This window comes from Cynoglossus semilaevis, chromosome 19 (genome assembly GCF_000523025.1).
Source record: "Cynoglossus semilaevis isolate Cse_v1.0 chromosome 19, Cse_v1.0, whole genome shotgun sequence".
Taxonomy (NCBI): domain Eukaryota; kingdom Metazoa; phylum Chordata; class Actinopteri; order Pleuronectiformes; family Cynoglossidae; genus Cynoglossus; species Cynoglossus semilaevis.
The window spans coordinates 1,620,494-1,629,713 of NC_024325.1; the positions used below are offsets into that span (position 1 = coordinate 1,620,494).

At 37.8% G+C, this 9,220-nt stretch overlaps 1 long non-coding RNA gene across 1 annotated transcript; it reads right to left on the bottom strand.

Annotated features, from left to right (window-relative positions):
• Positions 1-1,598: 1,598 nt before the first annotated feature.
• On the bottom strand, positions 1,599-6,367 carry LOC112488654 (uncharacterized). Its single transcript, XR_003052972.1, has 3 exons — positions 4,652-6,367; positions 1,915-1,980; positions 1,599-1,732 (listed from the first exon to the last, which is right to left on the bottom strand). It is a non-coding gene; the product is annotated as an uncharacterized LOC112488654 (long non-coding RNA).
• Between the last annotated feature and the right edge of the window lie 2,853 nt (positions 6,368-9,220).

Sequence of the window (9,220 nt, forward strand, 5' to 3'; positions counted from 1 at the left end):
GGGGGGCCTTAGTCCTAGTGTGGGGATGAAGGGACTGTTGCAGCTGTGCAACCCCGTCAGTATCTCCTCAAATCCAGTCCTCCCCACAATGTGTGTCTGCAGCACCGCGGAAAAAGGCAACGGAAACAAAGTGATCCTCTTACACACAACCCACAGAAAGAAAGAGAGAGGAATGAGGGAGGGAGAGAGTGAGAGAGGGAGAGAGAGAGGGAGAGAGAGAGAGAGAAACATGCAGAAGGACCAGCAGTGAAACAAAACCAGTTTGAGGGCCGAGGCAGCTGGAGGTAAGCAGGTTCAAGTTTTCAGCGTTTCCTTTACTTTGTCGGAGTAACTCTGCCGGGCTGAATGGGAGGGAACAAGTGACAGCCTCTAAGAAGACAAGGAAATGGTGCATAATACCTTCCAGCTTCTTTCTACCCCTGCTACCCCCTCCCTCCCTCCATCCCTTCAACCCCCCTCTCTCTCGTCTCTCACTCTCTATCACCCTTTCTCTGTCTCTCACTCTGTGGTAATAAGCCTGGCTGCAACAACCCCCTCCTTTGGACACTGGAATGCAAGGCAAGAGTTTCAAGAGGCCCAGTTAGACAACCTTCATAGTCACTGCACCTTGACCTTTGGGTCAGACACATTGTGAGTGTGTGTGTGCGATATATGTGCATTCTAAAATTTGCAGGGGCCAGCTTTCCTCATGAGATCACATAACCATACTCGGACAGCCACTTGACACAGTTTATACTGTCGGACATTTACACCACTACACTAAGTCAGAATCAATCCAAACAACACACACACACACACACACACAATAGCTGCCTAACAAAACAAAACAAAATAAAATGCTATAGAACTATAGCATTTGGGTTTATTTGTATTCAATTTTTTGTATTCTATTTTAATGCATTACCTAATCTTTACTTTCAATCCTTTCACTATTTGCTGTTTTGCTAAACCAGCCGGTGGATTTAAAACATTAAAACAACATCTAATACATTTTTTTAAATCAAGTTTTCAAACATAATTTTACTGATTCAAACTTCAACTGATTGCTAAATCATTGTGGCCGGACGGAATTTGTTTGGACACTGTGCCTAAAAGATTTTAAATCTGTCCAATGAGGCAGGTGTGCATCATTTGAATAGAGTAGCCAGTACTGTGTTTGTCAGGGCTCAGTATTTGTGACTGCTCTGCATGAAAAAAAGCTATTCTTCAAATTCATTCAAGTGTCTCAGCTGAAACGGGTGCCCCTCTGCCTGTGTGTGTGGAACTGATTCTGTCTTTCAACCACTAGAGCATACACACACATCCACAAAAACACTGTATAATAAAAGCCTTAAAAGCCTTTAATATGTTCTGGATCACGTCTAGATTGGACTGATTTTCACATACACGTCCTGTTAACAAAACATTAAATCTGAGGAAAAATAACCAAAAAGTCTTAAATAAATTATGTTTTATTTATTCTTTTATAATTTTGCAATGTGACTATGTGATAGATTTCAATCATCTTTTAATCTATCTCCTCAACAAACTCTTGGTATAGTTTGAATTTGTGGTTCTATGGTGTAGCAGTTATCCTGCCTACCTTACACACAGAGGGTCCTGGGTTCGAGCCCTGGAGGAACCACATATCCCTAAAGGTGCCTCCTGTGGCAGCCTGTTTGGGTTGCAAAGACTCACACTGTGAAGTTCCCCAATGTTGGACGAATAAGAAACCAGTATTTTCGTCTGTCAGCTGGAAAAAAATATTGAAGGTACATTTTTCCTTTAAAAAACGCCAAAGTGGAACACAATTTTTAAAACAATTGATGTTTTAAACCTACACAAAACTGTATACTGTTAACCATCAAAATGAAATGAAACGTTTTGCAATAACTGCAACAACGGGGTTAAACATTAAAATACCAGATGACTTACCAGTTGGAAATTCATGGTTCTGCTCAGTCAGCCTCCGTCCACCAAAACAGCTGCGACAGGAAGATCCTGTACAAAGAACAACATCCATTATGCTTCCACTTCCAGAATCCAGCTTGGTTTACATTGAGTGTCACACAATGAAGTGATAGAGTCCATTTAAAAGGACGGTGTCCATGTGGACATTTAAGCTCTTAACACACTATAGGTCCTACCCTAAATTTCATGGATAATAAACATTAAGAACCCCTTTTTAAAGTTTCACACATAAAACTGTTGTGCAGCGAGGCATTTATCCATGATTCATCTGCGGGCTGACTTAGCACTGACTTTATTCAGCTCATCTTTGCTGTTTTGTTGAAAAATGTGCCACTTCCAGGCTTTTGTTCTACTGACAGTCATTTCTATTCACATTTAAACCCAAGTGATAGCCATGGATCGTGGTCACTGAATGAATAGTCAGATTCTTATTTAAATGTCACACGTGAACAATAATCTGTCAAAATCTTTTTACACTTTGTAAAATAAACTTTTGAATGCAATCTTTTTTGTAAACACATCAATGTTTAGCTTTGGGAAAAATGTATGTCACATTATATTAGATTTTTTTTTAGGCAAATTAAAGTATTAGAGTGTACAACATTTATACAGAAGTGAAAAAATATTTCTTCAATGGTCAATAACAACATGAAGAACAAATTAACATAGTCCATTAACAGCAAATTCAAACAACTGAAAAAATATCACATTTTTATCAAAATTTTTTATACATGTTTAAATATATTTTCCAAGAATTCTATGAGCATAAGCTCATATTAAATGTGTGTGCATATAATTGTTGATGGTGTTTTTTTTTTTACAGCAGTTGGCATCCTTACTGTTGGATGACTGCCCTTGTCTGGGTTTAATCATCCACCGAACTGCTGCACTGAAGCAGAGAGATGTTTTTTTGGCACGTGTGCTACTGAATCAAATCTTGTAAAGTAGCTGTATTTGTCTCTCAGCAGTATATGATATTGATTTTGGTTCCATGCTTTTAAAAAAATCTGCAAATCAGCAACATCGTAATGCTTTTTCTTCTGACATTCAGCAGTTAATATAAAATATGTATGGTCAAAAAAGTCCTTTTGATTGAACCTTTAATGTAAATCTTATTAATTAATTACTTCTTCCATGGTTTTTGTGATGGACCAATTTCCCATGAAGCAACATAAAATAGTTGAACCTGGCAACTAATTCCTGTGGTTTTAACTGTACGTCTAAAGGTGACTGTTTTGAAGAAACCCAACTTACTGTGAGGGAAATATTGTGTCTAAGTAAAACTAAACTTAGTACATTAATAATGACATAGGTAATCATCATTTGAACTGTAGGTGATGAAGCAACAATTACACTTTTTAATTACCAGCGTGAGTTGTTATTTCTCTTGCTACCCAGCATGTGGGAAGTTTTTTTGTTTTTGTTTTGGGAAACAGACTATGTTGTTAAGATCCTTGACATTAGGTGAATCACGTGCTTATCTTTGAGCTTTGATGACAAAACAGCTATGACTTACTAATAAAGAAGAAACGGCATACTGTTTTTAAAAAACATCACTTTTACTTTTATTTTAAACTTAGAAAAAATCTTTGCCACAAGCAAATTAATGTTCAATGTTTTAATGTTCAATGATGTACATCAAAGTATTTTACCTCATGGTTTGAATGACTGAGTTCAGGGTCATATGGAGTATGCTGTAGTTTTCAGCCAAAGTACTGTGGCTAATGTGCAGTTGTACTTTCCTAGACTTATTCTTCTGTTAATGCTGCAGTCTAAAAGAATCCTAGGCCAGATGCTGCCCCCTGCAGGTAATAAATAATAGTAGATTTCAAATATCATGAAATTTGAATATTTTTATTTAGGGAACCTCTTAAAAATATAAAGAACTGTCAGCTGGCACTCGTGCGATTTGTCAGTGCATACCAGCAGTAGGAGTACTAGGAAACACACAATACTAGCAGTTCTTTCTTAATTAATTTATATTTCTTTATTTGTTGTAAATTAATACATAAATTGAACCATTTTAATTTAATCTTTTTTTTTACTAAATGTAAACAGAGTAAATCCTGTGGGTTTTGCTCTGTTTGCTTTTCCCTAAAAAGGGATCGTGTGTTTGTGTGTTTACAATAAACAGAAAGCGTGTTAGTGCAACAGAGAACACCTGAGGCGCACCACACAACAATAATGTCTTCGTTGTTCTGTTAATGGAGTAACCACATAAGGGTTTATTTCAGAGACAATTCGCAAAAGTCAAGACAATTAACAAAAGCACAGTACAGGTGCAACAAGATTGAACCAAAGAATTCCAACATCTGAGAGTTCTACTAAGTAATGTAAATAAGACCGAACTGCGGGAAAAACAGTATTTCATTTCCCAATATTCATCTTTTCCTACACCTCAAAATGACATTTTTTTTAACTACCCAAACAAACATGGTATTTATTCAATCTAACCCATAAGGATAAACAAACTTAACAAAAGTTATGCAATGTTTCACAAAAGTCCGTAAATCGTCTTAAAGGTCGAAACCGGACTCACCTCGTGTTTTTATTCTACGTCATTGAATTTAGACTGCCCGAGACTCGTCTTTTGGGAGAGATTTTACGTTTATTTGGCAAAATATATTTCCATGAATATCAACATGAGGAACAAAGTCTATAAAGAACCCGCATTTTAACGTAATATTGGAACCCAACTTACCTTCTCACCCGCAGTACTTAATTAAACCTAAAAGACACGAGTTGATAACAGACGCATTTTTTAACACATAGATACGCCAGCCTATAACATCATTTAAACGGTAAAATAAGAAGCGAATAAACAGGGGAGCAAAAATAAATGAATTCCATAAATAAATAAAAGACTAAAACACCAGTGGAGCGACTTTATTACACTTTAAGATTTACCGCAGTCAACAGGTGGCACCGGATGCAGCCGTAGGTGCACGCAAAGGATTATGGGAAAGCTGGAAGAGGCAAGAACTCCAAATTAAAATAACACAACAAAAAATATTCTGACGTATATTTCTGTCACAATGAAGCTGCAGCTAGTTATAATATAAAAATACATGATGACGATGATGTTGATGCAATATACCCAGAAAATATTAAAGCCATATACTGAAGGAGGGAATTATTGAGCACAATGGTCAGACTTTGTTGGACTGTTTACAATGGTGCACAGGTTTGCACAGGCCCACGGTTAATTAGAGCTGCACTCTTTGAAAAACTTTATCATCATCATTGAATTCTGCAAAGTTAGTGACTTTTTTCTACCAATATTTTAATCTAAATCCTGGCCAAAGTTAGCCAATCCTGCTAATTTCAAATTGTCTTATATATTTTAAATTGCATTACTGCCACTTATTATTTATTTTTTTATTGTTATTATTTTTCCAATAGTGATGACTGTTATCCAGGGGTGTTCCAACAAACGAAACCAAGAAAATACACACGGGCATCACTGCTTATCATAGGACACTGTAGTGGCATTAAAATGTCTGAGGAGATCAACCATACATATATAATTATATATGGATGGCTGGTCTATTGTATGATTCTATTCTATTGATGTATTGTACATAATTATTTGATAACTGCTCCACATTTAAACAGTCACCATAAGCATTTCCACCAGAATCCACGTGTCCTAATGCAGTCAACTATGTTGTGGTTTTTAACCCATACTTAAAAAATAGAACACCGGCAACTAATGTTTTTCTCTCTCTCTTTTTCTTTTTCTTTTTTTTAAAGTGGAGCGATTTGTAGCTGTATGATTATAAAAGTCCAGGCACTGACTCTTACATGTTGTCTTTCACACAAGTCACTCAGTTTAAATCCTACGGTAATGAATACATGTTGTCTTGGCAGCTGTCACAGCCAACATCACTCAGAGAGACAACTTCTTCATAGCTGCTGCCAACATCAAGTTTACTGTCACATGCATTAGTCAAACTGTTGATTTAAAAAAAAAGGTTATACGAGGACAACCTCATAAATACCTTGAACACCGCTTACTTCATCCTGCTGCCAAACAGCCGGAGGGCTCTAAATAAAACTAGATATGCCAAGTGAGCTGGCAGCAAGAACAATGCTCTCAGTGAGTTCCTCGGTGATCTGAGCCACAAGAAGACGGAGGGTAAATTAAGGAAGAAAACAGTGCACTGAAAGGGCTTTAGGTATGATTTATGGCCCTGGGTTTCAGCAAATGTTCCTTCATATATTAAATGCATCAGCCTGCGTCGTTATGGACTGTAGGCCAGGGCACTCTGTTTTCTGCTGATGTAACTTTGTCTAAATAAGGAAAGTAAGAGAAAAAATAGTTTTTTATGTCGCTGCTCCTTCTTCGTTGTCTTGACTTTTCGTGTTTATGGCTTTATTCATTTTTTTGGCTCTGTGTGACGGAAAAAGTGTCTAGTTGCCTCATCAATACCCTTATTAAGAACGTATTACTCAGCATTAACCATGGGCTGTAATGTAGTTTATGGCATAACATAAAATAACTGTACCACCTCTCTGTTAGCAAAGGTAAACAAACATTAAAAAAAAGGTGCCAACACTGCTCAAACTGACTGATAATAGGTGACATTAAATTCACATATAATGTTTTATGTTTAGTATTTAAACTGTCACCAACCTTCCTGCTTTACCTCAGCTTTTAGGAGTCTTTCAGGAGTTTCTACTCCTACGATTTAAAACTCTCTCCATGGAACTATTTTTAACAGACCTCTGGTGGCTGATTATCCACTGAACACACACACACACACATACAAATCACTGCTTTAATAACACAAATCCTTCATTTGTAATTTTGACTTGTTGGAGCTAGACATTGCACAGATTTATAAAATGATGAATTACTTTGGACTGGTGGAAAACCTCAGAACAGCAAGGTCCGTAACCATAATCCCATACTCATCATTATGTGACGTCAGCACTTTATTTTGTCGCAGGGCTAACATGGTGGGCCATCTCTCTACGTGCTGCCTGGATTGTTGCATCAAAGCAGGAAAAGCCAAGAATATTTTAGGACCTAAAACTTAGACACAGCTGCCAAGGGTAGCATTATATTATTCCACAGCAACTATGTGGGAAACTGAAAATCTTATGATGAGCCGAGAACACGAAACTGCACCGTAGTTGAAAACATATTTATTGACTAATGGTTCTAGGGCTGGATCCAGTCAGTCTTATTTAAAAAAATATCATTTGTTTACAGTGAAATTTGCAGAAAAATAATAGGAATAAAATCTTGGTGGGGTGAAAATTTTCTCCTGTGGGAGTTATGTTGTTTCTTTCTTTTTTTATGGCTTTGTTGCATTATTGCAGGTCTAAACATCTGTTGTCCTAATTCTGTTTCCCTTCCTTTATTTTCCTTTAAATTGTATTTCTAATTTCTAATTGATTGAAAATTACAGAAAATTACTAAATGGGATATTTCATATAAAGAAGACACTACTGCAGTAACTCAATATATTCTGCCAATAAAAAAAATCTCCAAGAATCACTAATCAGATTTCACATCTTCTTAAATAGGACAAATGTTGTCAATTGAATTATTACAATGAGATTAGACCTTAGACTATAGATTATTGAACATGTGAGATGGAGCATATGAGTGAACTCTTCCTCTGATGAAAGGCTGGAGCATCCAATGGGATATCTAATCTGTCATATAAATACATAAATAGTAACTGCACATATATATATATGCAGTTACTATTGATGTATTTATATTGTTTGTATGCTCTGTGATAAGGAGCTGGCCAACCCTTTAAATTTGCAGTGTTCTTGGTGCATTGTTGGAAAAGGTACAGTGTCAAGTCACAGTCAATCTTTCTGTCACTCCTTTCTCCTCGTCCTTGAAGTCCACCAGTGGAGATGTTAAAGTTGCAGCAGTCACACACTGCTGAGGTGACAGATATGTCAGTGATCAAGACAACAGACGCAGGAGAAGCAGCTTACGCTGCGGCGTCAGGCCGCAGGCTGCTGCATGCAATTACAGGTATACTTCCCTGGCAACCCAGCCGATGGCAACAACATATCCAATCAGACTGGGAAAAGATGCTCAATACCCAAACATGTTGATTAGCATTGCCCTCACTGACTGGCCAAAGAGGCTGATCTAAGCACTTCGGTTGGCTGCTGCTGCTGCTGCTGCTGCTGCTGCTGCTGCTGGAGGCCTGCCTCTAATGAGTCAGTCAGCAGCTCCACCTTTTGTTTGCCCACTGATGGAAGTCCTGTTTGACCCAGCCGCATCTCCATGGAAGTGGCACCCTTGAATGCCCCCCCCCACACACACACACACACACTCCTCCTTCTCCTCCTCACCTTCTCACCCCCTCCCACCACATTTCTCATCATGTCCCGGTGGCAGCAGCTGCTGAGAAACACCCGCCCCTGGCGCTGAGCCCAGATGGCATTCTTTTCCCTGCACAACTTTTATCCAACCATAAAACACCGCCCAACAAGGCAGGACTCCTTGAAAGTGCCATTAGCTGTGAAGTGAATGGGCAGCTATTTGAAATCCCTTTCTAACTGTCTGCCACCCTCGAACATGATTAGAGAGAGGTGCGTGTTAATTGATAATCGCTTTGAAGGGGATTAATGACTAACGTGGAAAAAAAAGATGCAAAGGATGTGTTCAGAATGGCTGTGTGAAGAAAGCCCTCTGCTGCCCTCTATTCAGACAACGTGAAGCTTTCGTCTAAATCAGCCTCAAACAAAGACGTTTAGGTTCAGGAACACAGGCTGAAGCTACACAAAAAATCCTCCTGGATAAGAGATCGAACGTGATTTACTGACTTCACCGGCAAAAACATAACCCAGGTGTCTTTAAATTTATGTCCATGTTTGCAGGAGAACCTCAGTAGCTTTTAACACAAGACATACAGTCAAAAGACAAGTCAAAAGTTCTACTATAGATGTTATCTTTTCAAAAGGTGTTTTATTCCCAGATAGAACATGTCGAGACACCTCTCCACACCTCTGACTGCAGTTCTATCAATACATCTCTGTCAAGTGTCAAGCTGAGTTATGTTTCATTTGATCGCGTCACGTGAAGTCAATTTGAATTTGTACAGCCCACATTAAAAAAAACATTTTTGAATTTTGACAATTGACTTGAAATATTAGAACTATAATTACAAAATACACCTAAAAACATAAATTAATTTTCTGTATTTACATATAAAAAAAAGTAACCTTAGGAAATGAAAACTTCAGAGCAATCATCATTTTAACCTGACTTGAATGGAAACTGCTAAAATGA